The sequence below is a fragment of the Choloepus didactylus genome, chromosome 22 (assembly GCF_015220235.1).
Source record: "Choloepus didactylus isolate mChoDid1 chromosome 22, mChoDid1.pri, whole genome shotgun sequence".
In the NCBI taxonomy this organism is placed as follows: domain Eukaryota; kingdom Metazoa; phylum Chordata; class Mammalia; order Pilosa; family Megalonychidae; genus Choloepus; species Choloepus didactylus.
This window is the reverse complement of record NC_051328.1, coordinates 1,478,672-1,494,867: the sequence shown is the minus strand read 5'-3', so window position 1 is coordinate 1,494,867 and position 16,196 is coordinate 1,478,672. Positions and strand designations below refer to the sequence as shown.

General features: G+C 39.7%; 1 pseudogene; it reads right to left on the bottom strand.

Annotated features, from left to right (window-relative positions):
• Positions 1 to 9,527: 9,527 nt before the first annotated feature.
• On the bottom strand, positions 9,528 to 15,546 carry LOC119519053 (annotated as a pseudogene).
• Positions 15,547 to 16,196: the final 650 nt, after the last annotated feature.

Below are 16,196 nucleotides of genomic sequence, written 5' to 3'. Positions count from 1 at the left end.
TTCCTGGTATGGCTTGTTATCTTAAGTTGTCTAGGCATCTGATTCTCTTGATTAGTTTATTTTGGAGCTTGTTTTCTGTCTTTTACCTAGTGGTTTTCTTGTTGGTTGGCTTTGTTTTCTGGCCTCTGTTATTCAGTTCAGCTTATTCTAGACCTCTAACTTAGGTTCTATTTAGTTGATCGGAATTTTTCCCCTCTTGTTTTTTCTGTTTCTTGCTCTGCCTCTATGTAACCTTTTTGTGAGTGGGTCTCCTCAGATATGGTCGACCCTAGTCAGATTTTCTCAGTCTAGTGAGGCCCAGGTCTCGTTGGGAGGGTATGGAGTTTTCCTGAGAATGAGACCCTCCTATGAGGCCTTTAGAATTGGTGCTTTTCCTTTCCTGTCCAGCAGGTGGTGCTGGCCAGCCCGCAGCTCCCCCACCAGTGTAAGGAGGTATGGAGCCTTTAGTTCTCCTGGTGACTCTGATCCTGTCGGGGGCGTGGCTGACTGAAGCAATGTTCGCTGTGATCTCAGCTTTTCCTCCAATTCCAAACTTGTGTCAAATGTGTGACTGGTTACTGGAGACCCCGAAAACTGTTTCATATAGTTCTTGGGTAATTGCCAGCTGCTCTAGGGGAGAGACGAAATTCTGCTCCTCACCACTCCGCCATCTTGCCCCACCTCCCCTTTGTGAGTCTTTTTATAGGACTCCAGTGAACTAATCAAGGCCCACCCTGAATGAGCAGAGTCACATTTCCATGGAAACATTCAATCAAGAGGCCACATCCTAATCAATGGTGTCACTCGCAGTTGGGTGGGTCACATCTCCATGGAAACACCCAATCAGAAGATTCCAACCTAATTAACACCAATACATCTGCCCCCACAAGATTGCATTAAAGAATATGGCTTTTTCTAGGGGACATAATATATACACACCAGCACAAATACACTACCAAAACACAAATGATTCAAAGAATAAATCACATGAGTAAATAGAAAATATTTTGAATGAAAATGAAAACACAAAATACAAAAACTGATAGAATGCAGAAAAAGCAGTGCTCAGAGTGAAATTTGTAGCTGTGAATGCCTGTATTTAAAAAGAATAAAGATCTTAAATAAACAATCTAACCTTTCACCTTAAGACACTGGATAAAGAACAAACTACATCCAAATGAAGCAGATGAAAAGAAACAATGATTACAGCAGAAATTAATGAAATATAGTATAGAAAGAAGAACAGAGAAAATAAAACCAAAATTTTTTATTTGAAAAAGATCAATAAAATTGACAAACATTTAACTAGACTGACAATTCTTCAGAAAATATTTCCCAAACTAGGAAAAGAGGGTCTACTTCCCAACTCATCATATGAGGGCAATATTACCCTGATATCAAAACCAGAAGAACACATTGCAAGAAAAGAAAAAACAGAACAACATCTCTTTTGAATATAGTTATAAAAATCCTCACCAAAATACTAGCAAATCAAATCCAGAAATCTATAAAAAGGACTACACAGTATGATGAAATGGGATTTACCCTAGGAATGTAAGAGTGGTTTAACATCTAAAAGTCAATATATGTAATACACCATATCAATGAAACAAGACAAAAACCACATGATTATCTCAATAGATGTAGAAAAGCATTTGAAAAGTTCCATATTCCTTCATGATAAAAACAGTCAACAAACTAGGAATGAAAGGGAACTTCCTCAACCTGATAAAGGCCATCTGTGAAAAATCCACAGCAAACATTATACTTATTGGAGAAAAACAGAGTTCTTTCCCCCTAAGATCAGGAATGAGACAAGCATGTCCACTCTTGTCATTTCTGTTTAACGTTGTACTGGAGGTTCTAGCAAGGGTAATTAGGTAAGGAAAAGAAATAAAAGGCATCCATATTGGAAAGGAAGAATAAAAACTATCTCTATTTGTGTAGAGAAAATCTGAAGAAATCCACTGAAAAACTATAAATGAGTTCAGCAAGGTTGTAGGACACAAGATCAATATACAATAATCAATTGTTTTCTATACAGTACCAATAAGAAAACCAAAAACAAAATTATGAAAACAATTACATTTAAAAAACATTGAAAATAATGTAATATTTAGGAATAAATTTAACAAATCAAGTACAAAACTTGTTGAAAGAAATTAATATTGACAAATAAATGGAAAGATCCATGTTCACAGATCAGAAGACTTAGTATTGTTAAGATGGCAATACTCCCCAAATCGATCTCCAGATTCAGTGTGATCTCTGTCAAAACCCCAGCTGTAGTCTTTGGGGACATAGACAAGCTGATTCTAAAATTCATATCGAAATGCAAGGGACCTGGAATAGCCAAAACAATCTTGAAGAAGAACAAAGTTAAAAGACTTTTCTGGTTTGCTAGAGCTGCTGTTATGCAAAATACCAGAAATGGATTGGCTTTTTTTTTTTTTAATTTTATTTTGAAATATATTCAAAGTTATACGAACAGTTGCAAAGACAATACAAACCCCATACACAGAACTCCAGTATTCCCTGACCCCCCTCCTCCGATACCCCAATCCACTAACTTTAACGTTGCCACACCGCTATTTCTTTCCCTCCCTCCCTCCCTGTCTTCCTATCTATCATCCATCATCTATTGCTCTGTGTTCTGAACATATGAGAGCTAGCTGCACACATCCTTGAACAAACATTATAATTCACATATACAGTTCCCATGAACAAGAACATGCTTTTATGCAATCCCATTAAGAGCAGCTAAGAAGTGCAAGAGATTCAACAATGAAACAAAGCTTACATTCTATACTTCCTTTTCCTTATGTCTCAACTGTGTCCCTTTGAGCCTCCTGTCCTCCATCCTCAGATCCCATCCAGGGTCATCCTTGGCATTCAATTGTCATCTATTTAGACTGTCTTTTTTTTTTTTTTTCAATTGTGGAAACATATATACAGCCTAAATCTTCTCATTCCACCCCCTCCCTAGCCTTCCATTAGTGGGATTATTCACATTGAGATTGTTGTAATGCTATCAGCTTCCCACCATCCATTACTAGAAATTTCCCTTGACCTCAAAAAGTGACCCTACACTCATTTCTTAACTCCCCATTGCCCTTTCCCCCATTTCTCTTACCCCATACTCTACTTTTCATCTCTATGGTCATATTCTCTAATAATTTCTTTGTGTTTACTGTGGGGCTTAAAATTAAACTTTTAAATCCATAACAATCTTGTTTTTCTTTGATACAAACTTGATTTCAATAGGACACATAAACTATGTACCTATACTCCTCCATTCCCCCACCTTTATATAGTTCTTGTCAAAAATTACATATTTTGCATTGAGTTCAAAACCATTGATTTGTCATTAGAGTTTGTGTATTTTGTATCATATAGGAAGTAAATAGTGGAGTTACAATACACAAATTATTGACTTCTATTTGTATTCCATTGTGGTCAGAGATTGTGCTTTGACTATGTTCAATTGTTGTGTTTTTTTTTCTTAATTTATTGAAGCTTGTTTTATGTCCCAACATATGGTCCATTCTGGAGAAAGATCCATGATCACTAGAGAAAAATGAGTGTCCTGATGATTTGGGATGTAAGATTCTATATATGTCTGTTAAAATTCTCTATATCTCTTTCTCCTTTCTTTGTTTCTCTGTCAGTAGGGCTCCTTTTAGTATCTGAAGTAGGACAGGTCTTTTATTGGCAAACTCTCTCAGCATTTGTTTGTCTGTGAAAAATTTAAGCTCTCCCTCAAATTTGAAGGAGAGTTTTGCTGGATAAAGTATTCTTGGTTGGAAATTTTTCTCTCTCAGAGTTTTAAATATGTCATGCCACTGCCTTCTCACCTCCGTGGTGGCTGCTGAGTAGTCACTACTTAGTCTTTTGTTGTTTCCTTTGTATGTGGTAAATTGCTTTTTTCTTGCTGCTTTCAGAACTTGCTCCTTCTCTTCAGTATTTGAGTCTGATCAGAATATGCCTTGAAGTGGGTTTATTTGGATTTATTCTATTTGGGGTTTGCTGGGCATTTATGCTTTGTGTATTTATATTGTGTAGAAGGTTTGGGAAGTTTTCCCCAATAATTTCTTTGAATATCCTTTCTAGACCTTTACCCTTCTCTTCCCCTTCTGGGACACCAATGAGTCTTAAATTTGGACGTTTTATTTTATCTATCATATCCCTGAGATCCTTTTCAATTTTTTTCTCCATTCTTTCATTTGTTCTTTCATTTTCTGTTCTGTGGACCTCTAGGACACTGAGTCATTGTTCAACGTCCTCTAATCTTGTATTATGAGCATCCAGAGTCTTTTTAATTTGGCCAACAATTTCTTTTATTTCCATAAGAACTTCTATTTTTTAAATTCCGTAGGGCAGTATACATGAGTCCAAATTCCATAGAGCAGGCAGCGAACTGACAACTCTGATGGTGTTTGATGAACTCCTCAGGAAATGCTCCACTGGCTAGCCAAAGAAGAAGTGAAGGTTCTCTCTCTTTCTCCCTTAAAAGTCTTTAACTGATTGGATTAAATCCAGCTGGTTGAATTCTCTCATTGAGGAAGACCTGCCCTTCATTGATGTAATCAGTCACAGGTGCAGTCAATTGACTGATGATTTAATAAACCAGCCTTCCAGTTTATTAACCAGTCACAAATGTCCTAGCAGTAATGGTTAGGTCCGTTCCTGCTTGACCAGACAACTGGACACCATCACCTGGCTCAGTTGATACAAGAATTTGAGGTATGCCACTCCCTGACCCTGAGCCCCATTTCCTCATCTATAAAATGGGAGAAGTCTCAGTGCCTCCCATAAGAGAGCACATAGTAGGTGCACAGACAACTTTCCCCCTTGGCCCAAGGCCTCCACAAGGGGTCAGTACCTACAAGGCCCTGGGCAATGGTGGCCCCAGCTTGGGCTGGACTCCCACTGAGCCACTGCCTGTTCCCTGCAGGTGGATGATGAGCGGAGGAATACGGAGCAGTTCAAGGACCAGGTGTGGGCACTTTGATTAGATTATTTCCATGGAGGTGTTATCCCACCCACTCAGTGTGGGTCTTAATTAAATCACTGGAGTCCTATAAGAGCTCACAGACAGAAGGAGCTTAGTGCTGCAGCTGAGAGAGACTTTTGTGTGAGTAGCAGATTTATAATGTAAACTAAAATCTCAACCTCTCAGGGTGTCTGCTGTTAAAGTAAAGGCATTGATTGGAAAAGAATGGGATCCTGAAACTTGGGATGGGGACATATGGATTGGTAATAATGGCAATGAGGACACTGGAACCCTGGATTCTGCTAAGTCTTTGCTAGATATACCTGTAGTGGTCTGCTCTGAGGAAACAGCCCTCCCTCCTCCATCTCCAGTCTGCCTGAGGAGACAACTACTCAACCACCAGCCTGCTTTGAGGAAACAGCTTCCTAACCTCCAGTCTGCCCTGAGGAGCCTGCCATCCAACTCCACCTAGAGATTAGCCCTTCAGTGCCTGCTAAACCTGTAATTACTCCCCTGAGGAAACGGCCCTCACTCCTCTGTCTGAAGAGATAAATCCTGTTTCACCAGATGAAACTGCCACAGAATGTCCTCAGGTAATTGACTTGAGGGATACTTCTAATTCTTTTCATGACCCAACCCCACCATTACTCTTTTCTTGAAGCCCTATAACTAGACTAAAGTCCCAACAGGCCCTGAAGGGTGAGATACGAAGTGTGCCCCATGAGGAAGTATGCTATACTCCAAAAGAACTGTATGAATTTTCCAACTTATGCAGACAGAAACCAGGGGAATATTTGTGGGAATGAATATTAAGGGTGTGGGATAATGGTGGAAGGAAACTAAAGGTGGATCAGGCTGAATTTATAGTTATGGGCCCACCAAGCAGAGATTCTGCATTCAGTGTTGTAGCTCGAGGGGTTAGAAAGGGCATTAATGGTTTGTTTGGGTGGTTAGCTGAAACATGGTTCAAAACGTGGCCGACATTACCTGAGGTTGAAATGTCAGAACTTCCCTGGTATTATATAGAGGAAGGGATTCAAAGGCTTAGAGAGATTGGAATGTTAGAGTGGATTTATCATGGAAGACCTGCTCACACACCCCTGGAATGTCCAGAGGACACACCTTTTACCAGGACTGTGAGGAATAAATTTGTGAGACTAGCTTCATCATCCCTGAAGAGCTCTGTGATTGCCCTTCTTGTAGGTCAGAAATTACTGTGGGAACTGCTGTCACTGAGCAGGAATCCTTAAACATAATGGGGATAATTGGATCCTGAGTTGGCAGAAGCCACATAGCAGCAGTTAATTGCCAAGGATAAGGTGGGTGTGGCTACCACAATGGAAAACAGGTTCAAAGCCACAGTCAAAATAATTTGACTTGCAGAGACTTACAGTGTTGGCTAGTAGATCAGGGAGTACCTAGAAGTAAAATAGATGGGCAGCCTACTAAATTCTTGCTTGAACTGTATTAGCAGAAGAATTCTAGGTCAAGTTAACAAAAGTCTAACTTGAATTATAAAAACAGAGAATCATGGCCCCTTCATCCCCAGACTTGAAACAGTTTACAGACCCAGAGCCCCTTGAATGAGGGGAAGGCCAGGTACCCTTGGGGGAGAACCCTGTTACACTGCCCAAAATTTATACTGTTAATCTTCTTCCCAGACTTCCCCAAGGGGACCTACAGCCTTTTGCCAGGGTAACTGTGCATTATGGAAAAGGAAATGATCAGATATTTCAGGGATCATTAGACACTGGTTCAGAAGAGACATTAATTCCAGGAGGACAAAAGTCTCTCTCAGCTGCAGCACTAAGCTAATTCTGTCTGTGAGCTCTTATAGGACCCCAGTGATTTAATTAAGACCCACACTGAATGGGAAGGGTAACACCTCCATGGAAAGAATCTAATCAAAGCTATTACCTATGGTTGGGTGAGTCACATCTCTATGGGAGCACTCAATCAAAAGTTTCCATCCTAATCAAAAAGATTAATAACTTGGCCCCACAAGATTGCATTAAAGAACATGGCTTTTGGGGGGACATAAATATCCAAACTGGCACAGACTCACACTTCCTGATTTTAAAACCTACTAGAAGCTGTGGTAATCAATCAGTGTGGTACTAGCATAAGGATAGATACACTGATCAGTGAAATAGAATCGAGAGTCCAGAAATTTATGGTCAATTGATTCTTGGCAAGATTGCCAAAATAATTCAATCAGGAAAGAATAAACTTTTCAGCAAATGATGCTGGAACTACTTGATGTTCACATGCAAGAGAATAATGTTGGACTATTACCTCACACCATAGACAAAAATTAACTCAGAATTGATCAAAGATCTAAATATGAGAGCTAAAACTATAGATCCCTTAGGGTAAAACATCACTAAAGCTCTGTGATTTTGGATTAGGAATGGGTTTCTTAGATATGACACCAAAAGCCCAAGCACACAAAAAATAGATAAACTGGATATCATTAAAATTAAAAATTTAATTTTTAAAATTCAAAGGACACCATTAAGAAAGAGAAAAGGTAACCCACAGAATGGGAGAAAATGTTTGCAACTCATATATCTGATAATGGACTTATGTCTGGAATATATAAAGAATGGTTACAACTCAGTAATAAAAAGACAACCCAATTTTTAAAATGGACAAAGATTATAACACATTTCTCCAAAGAATATATACAAATGGCCAATAAACACTTGAAAGGATGATCGACATCATTAGCTATGAGGAAAATGCAAAACAAAACCACAGTGAAACACCATTCCACACCCAATAGAATGGCTATAGCAAAAAAAGACAGACATCAATAAATGCTGACAAAGATATGGAGAAATTGGAGACCTCATACACAGCTTGTGGAAATATAAAATGGTGCAGTCACTTTGAAAACAGTCTGGCAGCTCCACAAATATTTAATGGATCAAGCAATTCCATTTTTAGGTATAGACCCAAGAGAAATTAAAACATGTTCACAGTTTCTTTAACTATTCAGCTGCTGAAGTGAATCACCTGGGGTGATTTCAGTTTGGGGCTATTGCAAATAAACCTGCTATGTCCATTGATACACAAGTTTTTGTTTGAACGTAAGTTTTCATTTCTCTGGGATAAATGCCCAGGAATACAATGGCTGGGTCATATGGTAGTTGAAGGTTAAGTTTTTATAGAAACAGCCAAACTTTTCCACAGTGGCTGTGCTATTTTACATTCCCACTAGCAATGTATGAGTGATCCAGTCTCTCTGTATACTTGCCAGCATCTGGTGGTGGCACTATGTTTTATTTTAGTCAATCAGATAGGTGTGTAGTGTTATCTCATTGTAATTTTAACTTGCATTTCCTTAATGGCTCATGATATTGAATATCTTTCCATGTGTTTATTTGCCATCTGTATATCCTTTTTGGTGAAATTTCTGTACATGTCTTTTGCCCATTTTCTAATTGGATTGTTTGTGTTTTTACTGTTGAGTTTTGAGAGTTCTTTTTCTATTCTAGGTAAAAGACCTTTGAGGAGTCTCCACTCTGCTGGTTAGAACGCAAATGTCTCCCAGCCCTGTATTAGCTGTGGTAATTGTTTAACTTACAGCTTCTTTGCTCAGCCTCTTCTAGTTTCACCATTTCCAGTGTGGAACACAGACTAGAGGGTAGCATTCTGCAGATTTCTGGAGGTCTTTTTGTGATCAGCAATTTCTCCCGGTACTCCTGCCTCTAAATTCCAGCACCTCTGTCTCTCCAGTCACTGAGTCTCAGTTACTCATCACAGTCGGAGCCGAAGTAGTAACTGTGTTCTTATAGTAGGTCCAGCTTTTCTATATGTACCCTTGATAAGAGATTTTGGAAAGATGTGGGCAGCTGAATTTTCTGTGTGATTAACTGAAAAAGAACCAGAAACTGCAAAACGTTCAAGTTTAAGATATACTGGGTGGGTGAACAATGCACTAAAATTATCCATATAAAAACAAATGGACAGTAATGTTATAAACCAACATGATATTTCACTGTCAATAATGTGAAAAATTAACTTTTTCTCAAACAGGGCATAAGACAAAGAAGTGCTATTTTAAAATTGTAAAATGATCTCAATGAAAAATGTGTTACACTGTAATGTTTCATTCAAATTGATAAATGATTTCAAACTCAAGGATGAAGGTTTGCTTACAAATAATAATACAACATAATTTCACAAAAAACTTCAATTTTTAAAGAAGGGAATCACATTCCATATCCAAGAAAATGTCTCACAATTACAAAGTAGAAAAAGAGCCAGTCACAAATGCAAAAAACATTATAATTTAAATATATGAAATAATTATCCATTCAATATATTTCATAAGACAGTTGTTGGAATTAGAAAAACTTTCTTTGAGGTATTGCTTTTCATGCTCAAACTAGAGAATGTTTTAATGACATTAATAAAACTGATATACATGTAATGCTTGCAAATGAAGTGAAGGACCCTGATACAAATATCCTTGTCGAAATCTTTACTTCATCTAACAGTGCCTGTTTGAAACTTATGAGTAAAAACAAAAACAAAAATATACCTCTTCCTAGAGGATGAATTCCCTAGAATGTAATTTCAGTGTTTGTCCATCAGGTCTTTTCAGAGTTTTTGTTTTTTTGCTCTGTTTTGAAACCCCTGAGACACCATCGGTTTCCAAAGCTTTCTTTTCTGAATTAATTTCACTAAATCCACTTGCTGTCCCACTTTGTTCAGTGATTTCTTCATTTGCAGGGGAAGCAGATTCTCCTTTTTCTAATTTTTGCTGCATTTCACGGAGCTTGGCAACAGCTTCATCTCTTGACATTATGCTAATAAGATTAAAGTCATGCCTGCTGACTAGAAGCATGAAGTTTCAACATAAATTCTTAATTATTTTCTGTCCATAATTTTCTGCAAACAGCATACAGTTATGATTCATTTGTTTGTCAGCAATAAAGCCATGCTTCATGACATGGAGATTCCATAATTTCATCACTTTTTTCTCTCCTTTATTAACATCAGAAAATTCTTCAATCTGTGTAATGATTTTTTCTCTTAGCTATTTGGGATCTTTTTCATCTTCACTGTCTACTTCCATTTCTTGTGGACAGAGAGGCAAGTAGGTATCACTATGGAAATACAGATGATTGTGCCTATTACTGTATGTTCGTTGTTGTTCCACTTCTCCATCTTCAGGTTCAAGAAATTCAGACATGCTTGCTTTTGTTCATTTTGGGCTGCATGCAGTATGTGTGATAGGTATTCTCTCTACTGGTCCATTGCCAACCTGCAAATCCAGGTTGGCAATGACTATCCTGAGGATTTCCTGCATAGGAGCCATCAAAATACTAATTGATAGATACATCTCTCCTAGCACCTTTTGGATGATAAACATAATGAAAGATAAATCTGCTATGGGAGAGTTTAAGATGCTTCAGTCAACTATAAAGTTTGTGGCAGTTCAGAGTGCACCAAGTACAATGTAGATCATCTCTTGCTTCAGCTTGTTGTCTTGTATTGTTGTTATAAAGGAACTGCTAAAAGATTCTTAATTTTTGCCAGTTTTCATTTGAAGTATCTTTTTCTTTTCTTGTTTGTAGATCTGGAGCCAATGATTCTTTAACAGCAATAGTTTGTGTAGGTTTAACTGCACCAGGCTTGTTTTCTTGGTGGAGACTCTGAATTTCTAGTAGCAAGAGGCTTGGCAATAGGAGCCGTAGATTGATCACTGACCTCTCCTGTCCAATGTAGGGTGAACTGCAATGTAGGTCCCTAAGAAAATGTTCCAAATGGAGGCAGCCTCTTCCCATCAAGAATAGTTTCTCATGTTGCTCTTTTTCTTGCTTATTGGACATTCTTCCATTTCCTGCATGGCTACTTCATGTTCTCCATCTAAAAGCTATAAGCACCTGTTTTTATCAAATACTGTCATTTGTGCAACAAACGTCTTTTCCCATCTTCACGCCTTCATTTTCTTCCAGCTGGAAGTTCTTCATTGATATCAATATTTTCATTGGTTTCTCCACTCATCATTCCATTAAATTCTCTTCTTCTCTGACAAATCACTCTAAAGAGCAATGAGTAAGACTTCACCATATGGCTGTTACTAGGTTCAAATTCATTACTGGAAACTTCAAGGGATGGGAAATGTCCAGGTTTTGTTTGATTGAGGTCAGGATTCAAAGGCACCTGCTTTTTACCTGTGGGAACTTGCCTGATTGGACAACTTACATCCTTTCTTTTTTTTTGTGGTAAAGTTTTATAAGCAGAATTTCCAGGGTAGCAGAATTTTGTTCATTTTCTGAGTTTTGTCTTGGCTTATCATTTTTTTTTTTCAGTTTCACCATATTTTAGTTTTAAAAGTTCCAAGCATGGTACCTGACACATAATTTATAGAGCTTGGTGAGTACTGGTTACTTTTCCCTTGGTTTTTCCTTTGTATTTCCAGGAAATGTACTTGGTGTCTGACTGTTTTATCTTAATATTTGTTTGATTGATGTCTCTTTCTCTCACCAAAGTATAAGCCCTTTAAGGGCAGAGAGTGACTTTATCTGGTTTGACTCTCTTTCCCCAATGCCCATTAGAGCCTGGTACAGAGTATGTGCTAAATCACTCTGTTGGGTGATCGACCAGCATTGCTACAGCAGCATGATGTCAGGTTGAGATAGGAGTCCTGAGCACATTGTCTGGGTTGGGGATGGATAGATAGCAGTATGAATCCCAGAAACTGTGGATTTACTTAAGATTCCTCGTCTGTGGTGTGCACAGGCAGGGTTACAAGAGCTTGTGCTCTAGAGTCATATGACATAGACCTGGGTTTGTACCTGGCTTTGCCTCTTAGGAGCTACATAAACTTGAAGAAGTTACTTAATCTCTTTCAGTCTCAGTTTCTTCATTAGAAATTGAAGTCATAATAATAGTAGGCTCCCCATGAGGTTGTTGCAAAGATTAAATGGAATAATGCATATAAAGCACTTGGTACAATACCTGCCACATAGAAGAGGCTCAATAAATGTTTGTTTCTATTGTTGTTGTTATTGTTATATCAGAAAGGAGCAAACATTTTGAGACTTACAGGCTTGTGTTAAAAAAACTTGGCTTTGCCACTTATTAGCTATGTGACCATAGGCACATAATTTCACCTCTCTGAGCCTCATTTTTTCAGCCATTTGAGGGAGATAGCTCTTTGCAAGGTCATTGTGAGAATTTAATGTATAGAAAGCCCCAAGCATATTGCCTGGCACATGATAGATGCTGTGAGAATGAGATTAAGTTTAGCTTTCACACAGGACAGTTGTGCCTTGCAGGGTGGGGCAGTTAAGGAATTGGCAGAAGGTTAAAAAGACAAACTGTAGTCCACAGTCAGTCCCCCTGTTTATCCATCCACTATCCACAGTCAGTCCCCCTGTTTATCCGTCCACTATCTACTATCCTTACAAGGTGGAGACTCAGGGTAGAGGTTCCCAAAATAGCCTCATAACTTGTTACCAAACTAGCCCACACTGGCTCTAAAGAGGCCTGGGCATAACCATTATAGTCAGGGGTGGAGATTTGTTCCAAGGGTTCCAAACATTGCAGATTTGCCCAGGAAACTTATTTCAAATGTTTCCAATTTGTGCCAGCTGCATGTTTCAAATTTGCGTGGGCTAGTTAGACTTGTCCAATAGACTGTAACCTCTGGAGTATCCAGCCACTGGAGAAACAGGGGAGGGACTTGCAGTTAGGTGTAGGGAATAAATACTGCCGGGTCTATTGTTCTGCATGCCAACCCCCCCATATTTTGGTTGGGCATCCGTTCTTGCAAGATTGTGAATAAATTCTTTTCTTCTCCACAATGGGGTGAGCGTTTATTCCTTTTTAGGAATAGTGCTTGTTTCTCATAGGTGTCAAGCCCCGTGTAGAGAGGGATGGTGAAGAGAGGGATGGCTGGCCTGGATGGCTTATCATTTTTATGGAAGAAACCAGTAAATGTAAGCTGCAGGTGAGCTGACAAGTGATGAGATTCTTGCTCTCCTTTCATTTTCTCTGCTTGCGAAAACATATCACCAACTTTAAATGTTTTCCTTTTGATGTTTGTTCGGGAGTCAGACACAGATGTAAGAGTTCTGTGCAAAAACATTGGTGCTATGAGAGTTCAAGTTCGACGAAATCTATAGGCCTGTGTTAGTTTCTCAAAGGCCTGGAGGAAAAGCTCATGGTCAACCTGGACGTGCTCCAATTTCAGCTTCTTCAAGGGTAACACCGTGGACCTCCCCACGGCCGCAATGGGGGGGAGAGGGGAGGGGGAGGGAGAAGGAGAGGAGGGAAGGAGTGAGGAAAAAAAAAGTGTCTCCTCCCCAGAGCCCCTAAAATCACTTTTGTAAGCTAGAAAGCATTTTTGCAAATGTGGGGGTGTTTCTGTTAGTTGAACGTAAGATTTGTGGACAGGAGGCAGATGCACCAAACCACCCAAGTCTCTCGGCAATGTATTTCATACAGCAGCCAGATGCCCTTGCCAGGGCATCAGTCAGATTCCTCTACTCTCCTTGAAGGCTGTCGATGGCATCTCATTATGCATAGAATCAAATCTGAACCTAAAAAAATTATTTTTTATTTTTAAAAAATTTTATTAATTTTATTTACACATACTCTTAGCCACCAAACATACATTACCCATTTCCCATCCTCTACCCCTGATAACTTCTAATTTGCTTTCTGTCTCTGCAGTTTTGCTATTTCTAGACATCTCCTATAAGTGATTTCATACAATGTTTGTTCTTATGTGTCTTGCTTATTTTACTCAACATGGTGTTTTCAAGTTTATTCCATGCGGCTGCATGTCTCAGAACTTCATTTTTTCTTATGGCCAAGTAATATTCTATTTTGTGTAATGTTCCACAATTTGTTTATCCATTCATTTGTTGATGGGCAATTGAGTTGTTTCCATCTTAAAAAATGTAAGCGTTTATGATGGACTTCGAGGCTTTATTACCCCAGCAATCTCATCTCCAGCCACTCCTCCCCAGCTCACACACTGTGTCGGAGCCTCAAGGACTCTTCTGTTACTGGAACCCTCCAGCCTCTTCCCTGCCTCAAGGCTTTTAGAGCTGGGGCTTCCCTCTCCCTGGGTCCCCCCACCCTCCGTCCTAGCTTCCCCCTGCCCCCAACCCTCCTTCCAGAATTCTGCTCCCCAACCCCCATCAGTGGCTGCCTCTGTCTCATAGGAAGGTTGTGTAACTGAGAAGTTAGGATTTAGGGGATAATTATGATTACTGAATCATTATATAGATCTTCCTTCTCACTTTCTAGTATATTAGAGTAGACAGAGGGAAATACCTGAAATCTCTGAACTGTAGTCCAGCTGCCTTGATCTCTGATAATGATTGTATAGCCTTTTTCTTGTGCCCTTGTGATTGTAAAAACCTTCTGACTGACTTTCACTTGTACCCCTTTAACCAGTTTTTCAACATTAGTCTTAAATCAGTAAAGACAGCCCCTAATGTTTATTAATGAAGGACCTTGAGTTAGCCCAGAACTAATCCCAAACGAAGCTGGATCTAACTAAAATGGGCCCACCTGACACACGCAGTAGCTTAAACTTTAACCTGTAAGTGACCTATACCTGATTATAACACTAAAAATCGCACCCATCATCATATTAAAGCTGCCATTTTCTTACATACATTCTGTTGACTAAGCATGTAATCAATCTGTGCATGCTTGATTATCAGCTCACCTCTAATTATATCATCTAAAGGCACGGTGCTCATTATCCTAAAACCTGCCCATCTTTTGATGCTATAAAACTATCAGAATTACCGCAGTTCGGAGAGACAGATTTTTAGGCCAATAGATCATCTGATCTCCTGCTTTGCAGCTAGCAATAAACTATTTCTCTTTGAGACCCCAGTGTCTCAGGAATTGGTCTTTGAGTGCATCAGGCAGAGAACCCATAGCTTTTGATCAGTATCAATTGTAGTCCAATGCCCTTTCTAAGTGATATCTTCCCAAGGCCTCCAGTGCAGAGGGCCTGTCTGGGATTCTCTCTCTTGACAGTGGGCTCTCCTGATGGCAGTTAACTCAGGTTCTGAATTTACATTCATTGTCTGTTTTTTTGTGCAATATGCTGCTCCTCCACTGGCCTGTTGGCTCCACGAGGCAAGGGCTGGGTTTGTTTGTTCCCCTGTCATCCCCAGGGCCTCACACTAGGTCTCCAGGCTCTGGAGGAATGCTGTTGGGAGGACTCTGCAGTATTTGACAGAGTGCTACGGATTTATTTTCTTTTAAAAGTTCAAGCTGCCCTCTAGTGGAAAATACAAGCCATAATTCTGGCCTGGCTTTAATTTTTGTTTTTGTTAATGGGACCCCTAGACTTCAAATCAGAGTGGCAGGGACCTAGCGTCTCCTCTCTACCTGAGCAGTGTGGACATCATGGGTTCCCTTCACCTCCTACTGAAGATGCTTAGGCCCACCCCATGCCCAAGCAGAGCTCCATAAAATTGGAAGTAGAAGGACAAGCCTCACCCCAGCGAGATCCTTTCCAGGATCTGGGGGTCTGCTCTACCCTTCCTTGCTGCTGAGGAAATGCACTGTCTGTCCTGGTCCATGTTGCTCTCTGCTCTCATTCACACAAGGGTCCAGACCAAGTTAACGTGGGACTCCCATCTCCCATGGGAACAAAGCCCTCAGCGGTAGAGTGACTCACCACCCCTAGTGGGGGTTTCCGTCTTTGGGGAAGCTGATGGGCCGGTTTGGGGGCACCATGGGGCCCAAATATAAGCCACCTTATATTTATGTGAGTTTTGGAGGCCTTTGGATAGCAGCAGCGAAAATGGCCCTGGCCTCTGGCTACTTGACTAAACCTGAGCCATTTGGCTAATGACATTGCAATATTACATCATATGTAAAAGGAATAGCATTAATTTAGTTTACCCTTTTATTAGGTCAGGTTCTTAGTCGGTGCCAGCCATACAAAGATGAATATGACATGGTACTTCCCTTCAAAGAACTTGCAGCCTCTGACTCCATGTAACATGTGAACTTGGTTTCAGGAGTTGCAAACTGGCAGTCTACGGATAGGTTTTATTTGGCTGGCATGGTGTTAAATTTTTTTACATTAATTGCCAACATTTTTTCCCCTTTATTAGAGAAGTTGTGGGTTTACATAACTATCATGCATAAGACACAGGATTCCCATCCCCCACCCCACCATCAACACGTTGCATTGGTGTGGAACATTTGTTACAATTGATAATAG